Below are 17,570 nucleotides of genomic sequence, written 5' to 3' on the forward strand. Positions count from 1 at the left end.
ATCACCCCAAATAAACCAAGGTACTCCAATCCATTGATACCACACTGGAAGAAATATCAGAAAAGGAGTTTAAAAGGTACATAGTTAAACTGATCTGTGAGGTAACAATATAAGAAGTAAAATCAGAGAAACAACACAGGCAGTGAAAAAACACTTCAGTAAAAAGAGAGTCTGAAATGAAATCAAGTAAAAATCCTCAAAATGAAGGAATCAATAAACCAAATTAAAAATTCCATTGAAAGCATCACCACAGACCAGATCACTTGGAAGATAGAGTTTCAGACAACAAATACAAAATATATAATCTTGAAGACAAATTTGACCATGGAGAAAATGCTAAAAGACCATGAAGAGAACTTGCAAGAAATATTGGGTAACCTAAAAAGACCAAATTTAAGATTTATCAGAATATATGAAGGCTTAGAGATACAAACCAAAGGAATGCACAAACTCTTCAATATAAATAATATCAGAAAAATTTCCAAAATTAATAAATTATGTGGAAAATAAAATATAGGAGGCTTACAGGACCCCAAATATACAAAATTACAATAGACCCACACCAAGACGCATTATTATGAAAATGCCCAACATTCAGAATTAGGATAGAATTTTTAAGGGCTTCCAGAGAAAAACAACAGGCCACATTAGAGAGAAACCAATCTGGATCTCAGCTAACTTCTCAACCCACACCCTCAGAGCTAGGAGGTCTTCAATTAATATATACCAAGCTTTGAAAGAAAAAGGATGCCAGCCAAGAATACTATACCCAGAAAAATTAAGCTTTAGAATTCATGATTAACTAAAAACCTTCCATGATAAACAAAAGTTAAAGAATTAACAACTAGAAAGCCTGCACTACAAAACACACTCAAAAAGATATTTTGTAAAGAAGAAATAAAAAATAAAAGTGAAAACCAGCAAAACTCTAGAAGAATAGTCCATCAAAGGAAAAATTAATTCACATTCAAAACCAGAAATAAATCAAAATGAAAGGGAATAAAAACCATATCTCAATAATAACATTGAATGTAAATGGCCTAAACTTATAAATCAAAAGACATAGACTGGCAGATTGCATTAAAATCAAGACCCAGGCTATCACCTATCTGGTGGCCCCAACAGACCTACCATAGTCACCCACTTCCTTTAACCCAATGTCCTCCCGTGGGCTCCAAGCTGCCACCATGGCTGACGTGGAAGAGGGTGAGGAGCTCTGCATTTTGTCATCGCACTCCAGGAGTGCAGGCTCCAAGTCAGGAGGCGACAAAATGTTTTTGCTCAAGAAGTGGAATGCAGTTGTCATGTGGAGCTGGGATGTAGAGTGCGATACAGGAGCCATCTGCAGGGACCAGGATGCCTGTCTTAGATGTCAAGCTTAAAACAAACAAGAGGATTGTGTTGTGGTATGTGTAATCATTCCTTCCACAACTGCTGCATGTCCCTGTGGGTATAACAGAACAATCACTGCCCTCTCTGCCAACAGGACCGGGTGGTCTAAAGAATTGGCAAGTGAGAGTGCTTTCTTGGTGTAGCTATCCACAGCCCTAGTAGATCTAGCTGTCAAGAACCCAGCAAAGGCTAAAACACTCCAGGGAACTGATTCTTCAGATAGGAGTCACCAGATCTGTTGTCCTTTGGACTCATCACAGACATGGTTAAGCATTTCAACAATTTTAATTTTCAAAATTCTCTACAATTAAGAAGATAATCTATTAAAGATGGTCTTTCCTACCTCTGTGGTATGTGTCACACCTGCTGCTTAAAGTGCTGAAAAAGAAAGAATTCCAGGTGGGATGAAATTTATAATTGACCTATCTATATACAAGGGACTGTTGAAACAGTTCCATTCACAACAGAGCTTTATGCATGCTTCTGGCTGATCAGTTAAAAAGAGAGAGAATGGTACAGTAACAAAGTGCAATTTAAAACCCAACTCTTATCCTCAAAAATTTCCTAATATTTTTATGGGAAGCAGGAACAATTCATGACATCCTTGTTTGATACAATGATAATTTTTATTTTAGATCAGTGAATAGGGTAAATAAAATCTAACTTTCAGGCAAATGGAATTTTGATTGCCTTTGAAGTTATTCTTTTATCTTTGACTCATTAAGAAAACCAAAATCTATACTTACCTCATAGTTAAATCATTAAGTATTAAAGGACAGAGCTATATTGTAGTTCAGGTCAGATTATGCTGTTATTGTATGTTTTAGGCAAAATACTAATGAAGGGAAACTGTTTACCATTGTAGCATTGTATTAAAAAGTTAATCACACAGAGCCTTAATAAATTATTTATTCTGCTTTTTTTAAGAAAAAAAAACAAGACCAACAATGTGCTGTCTCCAAGAGACTCACCTCATAGTCAAAGACATCCACAGACTGAAGGTAAAAGGATGGGGGAAAAAAAACCCTATCATTCACATGTATCACAAGCAGGGGTCTCTATCCTCATATCAGATAAAGTGAACTTCAAGTTAAAGTTAATCATAAGGGGGAAAGGAGGACATTTCATACTGCTTAAGGGAATTATACATCAAGATATCACAATCATAAATATTTATTCCCCAAACAATGGAGCATCTATGCACATCAAATAAACCCTACTGAATATCAAGAAGCAAGTAGGCCACAACACAATAATACCACTCTCTCCACTGGATAGACCCTCCAAACAAAAACTAAGTAAAGAAGCTGTAGAACTAAAAAATACAATTAATAATTTAGACTTAAAAGACATGTAGAATATTTCATCCATTGGTGACTGAAAACACTTTCTTCTTAGCAGCACATGGATCCTTCTCTAAAATAGACCATATCTTAGATCACAATGCAACTCTTAGCAAATACAAAAAAAATAAAGATAATACTTTGCATTCTATCAGATCAAAATGGAATGAAATTAGAAATAAACAATAAAATAAAAATAGAAGCTACTCTAACACTATGAGTTTCCCTCATAGGTTGCTGGTGGAAATACAAATTGATGCAACCACTCTAGAAAGCAGTATGGAGGTTCCTTGGAAAATTTTGAATGAGTAAAACTTGAAATGAGTAAAGGTTTACCAGATTAGACAGGGAGGAGTCGGGGGAAGTGAGGAGGGATGGAAATGGGAATGACAGTAGAATTAATCAGACATAATATTCCTATGTTCATATATGAATACACACCAGTGTATCAGGTACAGCCACAAGAATGGGAAGTTATACTCCATGTGTAGAAAAACTCAAAAGTACATTAACATATGGGCTTCCTGGACGTTTTACCAACACAGTGCTTCAAGGCAAAGTTTATTCTTGACATATAATCATTTGCATTATTAATGTTATAATTATTAACATAATCAATATTAATCTAATCTATGGTAACTATGCCTGGAAACTTCCATCATCCCCAAATAAACCAAGTGTTGGTTAGATTATGGACCTAATCATTCTAAAACAAAATGAAAAGTTATAAATGGGAGAAGAAGACTGAATGGGTTAGGTAACAACAACATTTATTTCCAAACTAAGAGCTATCTGGACCAAGTATGAGGCCAAAGAAGGAATTAACAACAATTGATGATGCTTATTCATCATTCATGGATCACTTATGCATCATATTATCCAAAGAGCTTCCCCTAACTTTGACTCTGGGTCAGGTCTGTTTCTCATATGTGTTTATGGCTCATACCTTACTACATTACAACTGCTTTTTGAATTGTCTGTATACCCCACTAGACCATAGGCCATGTATTAAGCCCTGGGTTAGCCAAATGTTGTCCCTGATATGCAGATGTTGACTAACAATGGGAGAGGGGTGTGTTTGAGGGAGGAGTAAAGGTTTATTGGATCAGACAGGGGGACAATATTGTTACTTGTATTATATATATTGAATATATATATATATATATATATATATATATATATATATATATATATAATTTCACCAATATATCCCAGTGCTTAACAAAATTCCTGACACATACAAATCATTTATAAATATCCATTAGGTTAGCAAACCATATAAAGTTAATGTAACTCAATTCAGGCAAGAAATAACATAGTCTTGGTGACAGCAGGAGTCCCATTTCCAAACTTCTGCTCTCCTAGGAAAACTTCCCTTATCCATGAATATTATAGGATAATGGAGCAAGAGAGAAATGAGTATGCTATTCATGGAATGTAGCAGATTGACAAGGCAGACCTGAGAACCCTTGGGTGGGCTAGTGTCTTTGGAACATCTTTGGGGTCTCTAATTAATTGGGCTCATAGCTTTCTCCTTTCAAACTGCCAAGTCAAGGAATTAATATAGTCTAATCTTTTACTTAATTAAAATGTCTCTTCCCTCCTTTGCCCCATGACCTCACAGTACCTGAGAGACACAACAGTCCTAAGATTATGTCCTAATGTAATAAAAACTTTTCAGAGCAAGTGGGTTTCCATAACCCCATGGGCAGAGAAGGGGCGAAAGACTGCTTGTTAATGTCAGACAGGAAAGTCATCAAAATTCCTTCTTTTCTGTCTTCCATAGAACTAGCCCACTGCTAACCACAAAGTTTCGGAAAATATTCTTTAGTTTCTTGAAAATGTGTTATCCTCCCCTGCGCCCTTCCCCCCACCACAGGCTGCTCTAGCTAAAATAATCCCAATTCTCCTAACCTTTCTTTAGAAGGTCTGTTTAATCAATTTTTATTGCTCTCCTCTGGGTACTCTCTGAGTTTGTTAGATTTCATTCAATCCTGAATTGGACAAAGTACTTTAATAAGCATTGTCTCCCACTGTTCCAGGCGCGGGCAGGGGCAATATCCTGATGGGGCACCGGCATGAGGTGGTATGAGTGAGAGCCCTTTATGAACTCTTGAGCAGCACCAAGAGGAAAGAGATGATGATGAGACTGCACATCTTGATCTGAGCTCCTGGTTCCCAAGAAGATTGAGGGGAAAAATCACTCTATCATTTTACCTGTGCCTTCAATAGAAATGTATTATGCAATCATCTCGTGCCAGGTATAGTACTTGGCACTAAGAATACAATGGTAAATAAAATATGTCACTATTTTCTAGGGAAAAAAATGACTATGGTATGCACCCTCCAAAAAAAAAAAGATTTGTTGATTGTGTGTCCAAAAGTATTTCAGGTGTTTTTGGATGTATTGTTTCATTCAAGCTTGTCATACAGCGAGCCCATATGGCAGATATTTATTATATAGAAGAAGAAACTGAAGTACATCTACCTAGAAGTGTACTAAATTTAAAAATGTATGAATTTGGCCAAATCAGAGTTCTATCTTGAGTTGATGTCTTCTTACCTGCTCAAGCAGAATGATATCTGTGTCTCAAGCATCCAGTGCCCCATGCTACACCCAGTGAGGAAGTGCCTCCTAGACCCTCATTCCATCTACACTGGGAGGCATATCAGAAATCCTTCCATACTGCCACACTGAACACTCCCAGGGATGTCTGTCCCTGCCTTCAACATCCACAGTAACCTGCTTACAGGTCTTGACCCTAATTCTGGAGAGATATGCATTTAAGTTAAAGAGCTGGACTCCAATTTGCAGAAATGTTTGTGAGTCCTTGAACATGCCGCCAAACCTTTCTGTGTCTCATTTTCCCCATTTGGAAACTGAGATAATTGTACCTACCTCATTTTCTATATTCAGATCTTGAGTGGTCCCCAAAGACCATGTGTTAAGGTGGCACTATTAAGAGTTGGTGGAACCTTCAGGCAGTAGGGGTCCAGAGGGAGGTCCTTAGGTCACTGGGTACATCCCCTAAAGGGAATGGTTAGGCCCTGGCCCCTTTCTCCTCTTTGCCTCCTCGCCATGAAGTGGTTTGCTTTGCACTACTACACATTCCCTCCATGATGTGCTGCCTCACCACAGGCTCAAATCCATAGGACCAATCAATCCTGATCTGAAATCTCCAAAAACTTGGAGCCAAAGCAGTTAATTACCTCAGGTATTGTGTTATAGTGACAGAAAGCTGACTAACACATCACTCTACTATTGTGATGACTAATAAAAATGTTTCACGCAATGCCTCAGTGTTCAGTGTTTGGCTGTCAGTAGTAGTGTTGCTGCTGCTGCTACTACTACTGTTATGACAGCACTAGTAAATCAGACAAACTAAAGCCTCTTCATATTTTTTTCTGAGTAACTCCAGAGATATTTGGCATCACTCTCTAAGAGAGGCTGTTTCAAAGGCTTATTTCCTCTAAGAATTTTGTCTGAATTTGGATAAGCAGACACTGGAGCCTTGTGGTCCAGACTCCCACATGTAAATTCCCTGAATGTGGCAGACTAGCCAGCTGTTGATTAGTGCCTCCTTTTCTTCTGGCCACACGATGAGACTCTATTTCCCAGCTTCTTCCAAAGATAGATTGTTAGGTGTGACCATGTGACTCAGCTCTTCAGTAAAATGGGGTAGGAAGTAAGTTTATGGTTCTTGCAGTACCAGCATTATAAAACCCTCCCACACACGATTCTTCATTCTCTATATTAGTTATTCATTGCTGTAAAACAAATTATTCTGACACTCGCCAGCTTAAAATAGCAAATATGTACCCTCACCTAGAATTTCTAGGGGTCAGGATTCTGGGAGTGATGTTCCTGGGTGTTTTAGGCTCCGGGTCTATCGTGAGGTTGTGGTTAGGACATCATCAGCTGGTGCTGCAGTCATCTGAAGGCTTTGCTGAGGCTGGAGTTTCCCCTTCTGAGGTGCAGCATCCATGTGGATGTCGGTCAGAGGCCTCATTCCCTTAGCGGCAATTGGCAAAGACTTCCACTCCTCACCACAGGAACCTCTCTCCCACCTGGCCACCTGAGTGTCCTTGTGACATGGCAGCTGGCTTTCCCCAAAGTAAGAAACCTGAGATAAAGAGAAAATAAGAGCAAGCGAGAGAGAAAGAGAGAGAACAGAAGCAGGAAGCTTTTATGATCTAGTGTCCAAAGGTCATACTTCCATTATTATCTGTTCCTTAGAAGCAAGTCAATAAGTACAGTCACACTCAAAGGAAGGGACTAAGGTTCACCTCCTCGAGCACCTATGAAGTATGCATACATGAAAAGAACACAGATTGTATGAGGGGACTTTTAAGCCGCTGTGTTCTTTTTCATCAGCTTCCAGATGAGCAGAGAGAGCTACAAGGAAATATAATAGGGTGGAACTGCAAGACAAAAGGAGCCCAAGTTCTGGAATGACCTTCTGGAGCAGTGTCGGCCTGCCCTCCCCTTATCCTGTGATGTGAGACAGAAATCAACTTTCATTATGTTAAACCTCTGAGCTTGCGGGAGCTTTACTACAGCAGTTAGCCTTCCCTGACTAATTCCCGACATTACAAAGAATGAATCCCATTTGCTTTTCAGTAATATTTCGACAAAAATATCTCAAGGTACACAAGCTTTAGCTAATTACTGCATGTGTAAAACCAAAAGGCAGAGCAAGATTTTTCAAAATCCCAATATCTAGGTTATATTTATTGCCCTTTTTGCTACTGGGAAACCAGCCTTTCCTTTCTTATTCACAAGGTACCAGAAGATAGAGCTTTCGACTTGCATTCTTTCACTCACGATACCCAAGTCCCTGGGTCTTAAGGTCATATTGGTCTTCAGCTTTGCCCACCATGTCCAATTTCTGCATTCTCAACCTGGGTCTTACTGAGAAATAGCCCCAAAGGTTTCAGTTCAAATGACTTCAAAGCTGTCTACGTTCCTTACATGAGCTTTAGAAGAAAGACACATATTGGTTCCTAGAGTGACTTTGCCAATAAAGAGAAGATTTTCCTGCATTGAGCTGCTCTGCTCTGTTCTCTACCCTTTGAAGTGAAAGCTTGTAGAAATCTTAGTTACTTCAAACCTGGATTTGCAACTTTCGGACTATGGTTCCCTTAATTTATTGATTTTTGCAGGCTTAAAAACCTGCCTTTGATTTTTTTTTTAGAAAGATAGTAGTACACTTTTATCAAAGCATTTTTTAATGTGTGAAGAAAGATTAAAATAAAATATTTTATTTTATTCCAAAATAAAAAGTCTTTATCTTTGAGGTAGATCATATTAATGGCAGCCCCACACCTTTCTCTCTATCCACTCCTTTTGCCACATGGATCAGAGCCATCTGTTACTAAAATATAATAAATTATTATTATTTGAAGCCATCAAGTTTAGGAATAGTTTGTTACCCTGATAGCTATGAAATATAGAAATTAGTTTTAAGAAGTAGACGCTGTTGTAACAAAAACCTAAATTATTGGTTTTGGATCTAGATGATTCATGAAGGCTGGGACAAATGGCAAGATCTCATTAAAACTAGAAAGATGGTTAAAAAATCTTTTAAGAGGCTAGAGACATGGTAGTGTATATTATGTAGATATGAAACGTTCGGTTAAACTGTCTCTTCTGGTGAATGATAAGATAGGAAGTATGCCTAATTAACCTTTAAGCCTGTCCAAGTGGATCTCCAGACAGAACGATACAAGCATTAGCTGGTTGCTTTTAGCTGTTTTTGATTAGGTAATACAGACAGAGATGAACTCAAGCAAGAACTAGCAAATTTGTAAACAGAACTGAGAGGGAACATAGCCCAGAAACACAAAGATCTGCTAATCTGAAAAATAAAATAAAATGTTTTCTCATATCCAGACTTTGCAAGTAGAAAGAGACTCTGAAATTAAGACAGATCCTGGCAGCAAAGACTGACGGCAGTGTTCTCAAGGTAAATATCAAATTAAAAGTTTGTTTGTACATCCCTTGATACAACTTCTGGAAGAAATAAAGCATCTTAGTTGCACAAAAGGGCTTCTATAAACCCGAAGGAGGTGGTCCACAGCAACCTGTTATGCTCAGAATAGAAATAATTAAGTGTAGGGAGGAAAACCTAACTCAAGAAAGAATTGTTCGTGTGGCCTTTGGCACATAGAGTGAACTCAAATATACAGAAAACACACAAATATACTGAGGGCTGTTGGTGGAAGCATTGCTGCCTGAGCTCAAAGAGACTGTCCCTGCCAGAGTTGTGAAAACGTCTGTGTGTTCCCCAATTTCTTTGGACAAGAAGAGGCTCAAATTTAGCAGAAGTATATATTCCAATTCCATTTTGGAAAGTGGCCAACAGGTTTATGGAAAATGAAAGGTACCTGTAACGGGGAAGCCAAGAGCTACAGAGAACAGTGAACTGGAGCCACACCAAGGGAGCAGAACCAAGCATGATCTAGGACTATCACACACATACTCTGAGAATGGTAACACCTGCAACATTTTCCAGTAACTTCTGGGTGCCCCCATTCTTCCCCTTTGGAGATGGGTGAATTGATTGCACCCTCAGTGTATTCACTCCTGTGTGTTACATGTTAAAGAATCCATAGATCCATAGACGTTTGAATCAACTGGACCCTCATCTAGATCTGAGGTAGACCAAAATATCCAGAGATTTGAGCTTGTTACTATGATTGAATGAGATTCTTGTAGGTCCTTGGATGAGTGGGGGAGCATCATATTTTATACATGGGAGGGACATTAGTAATTGTGTTAGATTACAATAATAATCCCAAGGCTGGCTCATTCTACCTTTTATTCACACCCTTTACCATTATGTTTAAAGTTCCTCTTTGAAGTTTCCCATGTCCTGCTTTGGCCAATATAATGAAGCATAAAAAAGCCATGCCAGTTCCAAGAAACCTCAAAAAAACTGCAAATTTCTACTTGCTCCCTTGTGTGTCTGACACTACTAGGAGAGGATCATGCCTAGGTTGATCTGAAGGTCCAAGGAAAAAATGAGAAACATATTGAATAAAGCAGATTTCCCCTTCCTCTAAGTCCAGGCTAGATCATACAGCTCCCAATTGACCTAAAGACTCATGAAAAATAATTATTGTTCTAGGCCACTGAGTACTGAGTCAGTTTTGTTTCATAGCAATAGCTACCTGACACAAACTTTAAGGCAACAGTTCTCAAATTTTAATGTGGATGAAAATTGTCACACATGCTTTCCTGGGTCAAGATCTCCAGAAACACACCCCAAAATAAGAATCATAAGCAAATGATGAATAAGAAATATTCCCAGGACAAACCAGTAAAAGAGTGAAGGAAGTAGGATGGGGGGAGAGTAGAGTAATAGATGCTGTTGGTAACTGTATTACTCAGAGTTCTCCAATAGGTTGTTTTAAGGACTCAGCTCATGAGACTGTGGGCCAGTCAAGTTCAAAATCTGCAGGACAGGCATTGGGCTGGATACCTATCCAGGGAAGAGTTGATGTTTCATCTGCAGTCTGGAAGCAGTCCAGAGGCAGAATTTTTTCTTTCTCAGAGGTTCTTGGTCTTTCCTCTTAAGCCCTACAACTGATTGGAGAGACCCACCCTCATTAAAAAGGATAGTCTTCTTTACTCAAAGTCTATTGATTTAAAAATTAATTGAATCTTAAACAAAAAATCACAGACTGATGTTGGACCAAACATCTGAGCATCACAACCCAGTCAAGCTGACACAGAAAATGGACCATCTGAATGGCCCTAAGAACCTCTTCACTGCTACCAGTGTGTAAGTATTGGGTGCTAATGACTCACAGCTGACCTCAACATAACGGGAGCCCTCTTACTCAATAAGTGCATCTCAGTGTCCTTCTTTCTCCTCTCCCAGTACCCAATGGGCAATGGCTGAGGTGAGATTCTGTTGTGGCCTTCCTCTGTCAGAGCTCCCTGGTAAAGCCAGGCTGAAGAAAGTTTACCACCAAAACCCCTTCCTCAGAGAACTTCCTCATTAAATCAGTTGAACAAGAATCTCTGCGTTGACCTCTGTTACTAAGAAATCTTACAAGCAAGGACGTGATATGGGCAGTGGTACGGGAATGTCTTCAGTCTGATCCTTCAGAAAACAGCTCTTCTCTCCCACTTAAGGCACTGACTTGGCAACGACCTTCATCCTCCATCACCAGTCAGCATTGGCTAAGGGGGAAGAAAGCTTTATAAAGCCATAAGTATTCCTCCTATTTCCCCTCCCTTCACCGAAAGCAAGTTGCAGATGTAATCAATTGGCAGTAAAAGCACAGCACAAAGTCAAAGGCAGGACACAGAGGCAATAAAAAGGATCCATGAGGATCTGGCTACAGGCCAGGGGAGCACTGACAACTGATATACATGCTTACTTTAAATGCTTATTCCTAGGCTTTGACCCTGTAATTCAAAGTCAGGATTTCTGAAACAGTGCCAAGAATCTCCTTTAGTAACAAGGATCCCAAGAGATTCTGATATAATTGTCCCGATACTTTAGAGATTATTGTTTTTAGGATTAGAGCAAATGGTTGTGGTGTCCAGTTGCCAGCCACAAAACCAGGTGATTAAAATACAGTGAAGACACAGAAATGGTAGTAATTATTAGAAATTCTTGCCTGTTGGGGATATAGCTCAGTTGGTAGAAATTCTTGCCTGTCTTCTATATTTCCATACTTGCCGCATCTTACCATTTCCCTTAACAATAGATGTCTAACTATAATAAGCAACTTGGAAGTCAGCCAGTAATAGTCATTGATTGTCAACATCCAAACTAGATGGTTGTATTAGTCAACTTCCATTGCTCTGACAAAATACCTGAGATAATGAAGAGAAAGATATCAAACAGAAAGATTTCTCTTGGCTCACAGTGTCAGAGATTTCTTTCCATGGTCTCCTGGCCCTGTTGGTTTGGGCCTGTGGCAGCACAGTACTTTGTGACTACAGCATATGACAGAGGAGGACAGTTCACCTCATGATGATCTGTAAGCAAAGAGAAAAAGAAAGTGTTCAATATCTCCTTCAAGGTTACACCCCCATGACATAACTTCCTTCACCTAAGCCCCATCTTCTAAAGGTTCCACCACCTCCCAATAGTGCCACGGGCTAGGGACCAAACCTCAAACCTTGAATGCCTTTAGGAGACATTCAAGATCCAAACTACGGTAATGGCAAAGGCATTTTCTTGTTATATAAAGAACTAAGCTAATTATATTGACTTCATCCCCAACAACTCAAAAATAGATGATGTTTTTTCATACAAGCCTCTTCACCTTTCCGAGATCTGTGTTTTAAAAAGAAAACAAAATGTTGGAAGTGTGTTCCGCTTAACTTCTTACCATTGGCAATTACAGCACTCTGTTCCAAATGAAAGCTGATCTTCCTGCTTAAGAGGAGGAGGAATCTCTATCTATATTTGGAGTGATGGAGAGATAAAAAGAAAACCAAGGACATAATATGTTAAAAGAGAGAGAGAGAGAGGGAAAGCTGTTCATTCATTCACTCATTGCTTTATTGCTTCATTCAATGCACTTTTAACCAGGTACTGTGCTGGGGGCTGGAACTAAAGTTACGTTAGGCATAGCCTGTGTCCTCACAGAGCAATGCAATACAATCCAGCAGTGCCACTGCAAGACCACCACTTCTACAGTCAGAGGACAGAGGGCTGCAGGAGGACCTAGAGGCACTGCTACTCAGGAAGACTTCTTGAAGGACAAGACATCTAAGCTGAGACCTAAAATTACCAAGAAGTTGATGATGACGAGATCCTGAGGAGAAGCTGGTGTGTGGAAGAATGCAACCAAGAAGATGGTCAGAGAAGACTGAAGCAATAAAACTCTCAACTGCCTAAGGCAGTTTTCTTCGGAAAAAGAATTGACACTCATTGGTGAAGAAACGACGGGTGCTTCCTATGACACAAAGGCTGGGTCTAGAATGCTCTGAGAAGCCTATATCTTGAACTATCATAAGAAACACTCAGTCTTCAATGACAGCTTCCTTGGAGCAACAGAAATTTGCTTCTCACAAGCCGGACATATTGCCCTGGTGGCAGCCTCTCTTATGGAGAACATGGAGGTCATGACATTCCGTTCTCCTCCTACTGATCTGTGTAGAGATTGCTCATTCTGTCACAGAGACCTACAAAACATCTCTCAGGATTATAAGTCTTGAGGAAGGAAGGAGGAGGACTTGCAAACTTGGATAGAATTTATATATTGCCGCAGTCTGGCTGGGCACAAAATCACGAGCCACTCACAGCCTTGTAGATTCAAACAGCAATTCTTTATTCCCGAACTCACATGGGCACTCTATAGGCACATTCTGGTGAAATCCACACTCTCCACCGGGCTCTGAATCCCAAATACTCTCTGAATCCCGTGAGAACTCAACGGGAACTCAAGGAGCAGGCGGGTGCCTGAGGCAGCAGGATACGCCCTATTCCCAGCAGGGTCCACCTTAAACCTGGAACCGCCCTAAACCCAAGGAGCGGATACTCCCTATTCCCAGCAGGATACACCCTAAACCTGGACCCACCCTAATCCAGTAGGATCCTCCCTAAACCCGGATCCACCCTGGTCCTTGAGCAGGGTCACCTTTCTCATGCAATGTCACTGCAAATGGGTCCAAGGCAAGCCCATTTCCACAATGGAGAGTCCTTCCTCTAAGCAACATGGGGTAGGCTGACAAGGAAATTGCCATGTGTCATTCTTACTTAGCTATGGCTCTCAGCATCTCCCCCTTCTGATTAATTAAACAACAAGCAATGTGGCTTAGGGACCGTGCCTGGTAGGTTGTCCAATTCAACATATGGTCCTTACCCGTCATGGGGTGAACTGACCTCTAGGCGTCAGCCTCCTGTCTTAGGTTGATACCACTGCAATTGGATCATACCCGTCACTGACTACCGGTCCAGCATACAGCCATACTTGTGGATAGGCCTATGCACCAGTGGGGGGGTGAGGTTCTTTGCCTCACCTCTGTTGGCCCCCAAATTTTAGACCATCATTAGCAGAAGGGAGGAGGATACAGAAATGCCACGACACCAAGCCAATTGACGGCTCCTTAGGAAAAATTGCATCACTGGTGACACCATCAGCAAAGATATGCCAGCACTACCACAATTCGCTGCACCAAATGATAGTTCACAATGCATACAAGTGATACATAGTCCAAGCAAGTTCTGCAAGCAGTTCAAAGCAGAGGAATCTATCAATATGTCCATTTCCTCCCAAAGTAAATCGACTCCTTGATTGAGCATTACTTGTTGAGTTATATTCATTGATGCATCAGTTTATACAGTTTACTGTGATAGCTATCATAGAAGCTGTAGTTTGGTTTTATCTTAGTCTTCACTGCCACTGGGATGGAGATAGGAATTCTGGCAATGATGCTAAAGAGACATTATCCTGAACAGAATTATTAAAAATAATGAAAAGGAAAGGTGAAAGTAAACAAACAGATCTGTTAATCACCTTTAAAAACAATCCTTAACAGCTGTTTACCTAATTTAAATTAAACCATTTAAATCACGTGAATAAAAAAAAATAATAATAATAATTCGGATCCATTTTTTCATGAGCGCTCCTCATATATGAAATATGGACATATGCACACACAGACATACAACACAAAACACAAGAGTGCACACGAACGTGCAACACATAAGACAATAGTAAAGGCCTTGTAGCTTCACCTAGGTGAAATCTCCATTGCAATGTTTAAAAACTCCACAGTCAAAAAATAAAACTGATCAGAAAAACATTAACCTAGGTTTGTATGAGCTCCTCAAAAAATAAAATAGAACTTTATGATGTGGGAAAAGACAATAATAAAATAGATATTGAAAAAAGCATCCTGGTTAATCACTGTCACAGATGTAAGAATAGCCAAGCTGGAGCTCTGGATATCAGCTGTTATGGATTTGAGTCAAATCATCTTCTTTTTGGTCTGTAGAAATTGCTTTGGTTAGTCTCTCTGGAATCCAAATCGGTTGCTGTTCTCCCTGTGGAAACACACAAACAGAACCCCGACTCCAGACAATCACTGGGTCAGGACCTTTCCATTGTCCTGTTAGAATATCCTTCCAAAGTACCTTAGGCTTACGTACATTTTTTGGACACATATGTCTTTCCACAGCACTAAGTCCTGATGAATCCAAATTTTAAAAGTTTAGAGTAAAAAGCGTTATTTTAAGTTTATCTTTGGGGGATATATACCCCTTTCTAATTCCCTCTTTTTGTTTTAATAAGTACATTTTAATTCTATCTTGAATGACTGTATCTATTAGTTGTCTTAGCTTTTTGTATTTTTTATCTGAAATACCTTTACTTGACATTTTCAACCATTTTCTATCTTATTTCTATCTTCTAGTTTTTTGGGGTTTTTTTTCCCTAAGGTTTGTACATTCACCCTTAGTTGCTTTTTTTCCTCTTAGTTTTCTTTTGTTTCCTATTTTGTGGGTTTAAAATTCTTGTCTTCCTACATCTTTTTTATCTTCCTACATCTTTTCTATCTTTTTTTTTTCTTTTTAACTTTCTATACTTCTGTCTTTAAAGTTTTTCACTTCAAATTTTTATCTTCTTTATCTAAATATCTTTTATCCTATTATCTTCCCATTTTCATGTTTTTTTTTTTTTAAGTAATGCTTTTAAGGTTAACTAGGCTTCGAATGATGCACTCTTTCCTCCATCATGAAGGCATCTTAACCACCTTTAATTTAACCTTTTAAAGCCTTCCAATTATCATCTATACTGTACTTTTAAATGTACTTTTTCACCACCTACAGCTTCACTCTTTTAAACGAGGCTTAGATTCTGTTTAAATCGCTTAATGTTAGTTTACATGGCTGCCCTTCAACTAAAGGCTTTTTTTTACTCCATTAAGAAGCTTTGTCTAAATCTGCCATGTACAAATACCTTTTTCTTCTTTCTTCCTTTCTCAAGCTTTTAAAGTAAGTCTAGTTTCCTCAAAATCTTTTTAAATGGCATTTTACAACTTTTTACTTTACCACACAGAGATTATCTCATCTAGAAACATTTCTTTTTCCTTTAACCTTTTATATTAAAATATATTTCCACATCTTGAATCTTTTTGTATCTCTTTTTTAACCATTAACCCTTTTTATAAATTTACATTCTGAAACAACTCTTATAAAATTTCTGAATTTAGACAAATTACTCCACTTTAATAAGATGAAATACTTTCATGTTTTTTATGGTACTATAATATTGTAACTGAAACTTCTTATACTCTTTGTATATAAATTACACCTGATAGAATCTTAACTCTTAGTAACCTTGTTTCAGCAAAGACACAGACCAAAGCAATATTAAACCTTTTTTCCATTCACCAATTTATGAAAACACACATAATGTTTAAATATATTACCTTATGGAACTTAATAAGTAAAGAACACTTGATTTTATATTTAGTGGTTGATATTTTAACACTTTAGCTTTGTAAATTAATCAGATGTCTATAAAAACCAAGATCTTAGACAAGTGTAGTAAACAGAATTAGCCATCTCTTTCTTGTTGAAGAAAAATCCTTCTACAGGATACCATGATGGTCCCATTGATATACCTAATAACTTGTCTTTAAAAAGTCATGGGCTACATTTTTGTATTGTATCAACATATGCCTTAACTGTTCTTGGTCTTACTGGGGTGCCTCTTTCCTCTAACAATTTCTCTTCCTCCGGGGTGAACAACTTCAAACTTTGAGCCAACCATTTTCCACAGTTTGCCTGAGAATGTTCTAGGGACAGGCAACTTGAAATAAAAACAAAATAAATCAAAACAAGAACACATTGTTTTTTGAAATGCTCACCCATTCTTTCTCTCTCCTTCAGGGGCGAGTAATTTCACTTACCTCCAAGTTTCAGACGTTCCGCGTACAGGCCACCATTAGATTGGAAGGATCCTGAAGGATGTGAAGGAACTATACAGCCATATGTATTGGATCATCTTCCTATAAATTTATGGGGACGAGGATGAAAGAATTTCCAGTGTTGCTAAAAACCGGACGAGACTTCGGCTGAGAACCCAACGAGACTTCGGATCAAGCTAGCTGCCTGCAGAACTTACCTGGACTGTGATTTACCTGGACTGTGAGTTAATCTATTGAGACACTGCTTTACCTGGACTGAGACAACAAACTGTAATCTACAACAAATTATAACTGTATCTTTGCTAACGGTGTCGTTGCTGGTATAATTTTTCCAAGGGCTTCTTGCACGGAGACATCAATTGGCTTGGTATTGTGGCATTTTGTATCCTCCCCTTCTGCTTGTAGCAGATTGTTTGTGGTGTTTGTGTAAAAACCGCTATGGTTGTTATTTAAATTAAACCAAAGGGGGAAATGTTAGAGTCTGTAAACAAGTCTGGATGGCGCCTGGCATTTTGCCAGAGGGAGTGGTTTGTGAAGTAACACCAGCGAGCCATTAAGTGTGGAGATTCCTTATTGGTTGACTGCTGTATCGAGTTTATGTTAATTAGATAAGCTGTGTGGAATGTATAAATACCTCTGTTGTCCTACAATAAATGGCTCCTACTCCCGCTGTATCAACGTACACAAGTTGTTTGTCATCCCCCGGTTATTTTGCTGCAGCCGGACTGCGGCAAGATATTCCAACTTTGAGTGGAGAATTTGGATGAGAAAGGAAAAATAATTTTTAGAAATGGGTTCACTCTCATCTACTTTTCTGCCACCTGAGGAACAGCATTGCTCCCTTCCAGAGAATTCAGGATTCAAAGTACCATCTTAGCAGTGGAGATTGAGCTGTCACTGGGCACCAAACCTGCTAGTGATCATGGACTTCC

At 38.9% G+C, this 17,570-nt stretch overlaps 1 pseudogene; it reads left to right on the forward strand.

Moving 5' to 3' along the window:
- The first annotated feature begins 1,187 nt into the window (after positions 1–1,187).
- Positions 1,188–1,516, forward strand: LOC114096397 (RING-box protein 2 pseudogene; annotated as a pseudogene).
- The last annotated feature ends 16,054 nt before the right edge of the window (positions 1,517–17,570 follow it).

Source organism: Marmota flaviventris, chromosome 4 (genome assembly GCF_047511675.1).
Source record: "Marmota flaviventris isolate mMarFla1 chromosome 4, mMarFla1.hap1, whole genome shotgun sequence".
Lineage (NCBI taxonomy): Eukaryota > Metazoa > Chordata > Mammalia > Rodentia > Sciuridae > Marmota > Marmota flaviventris.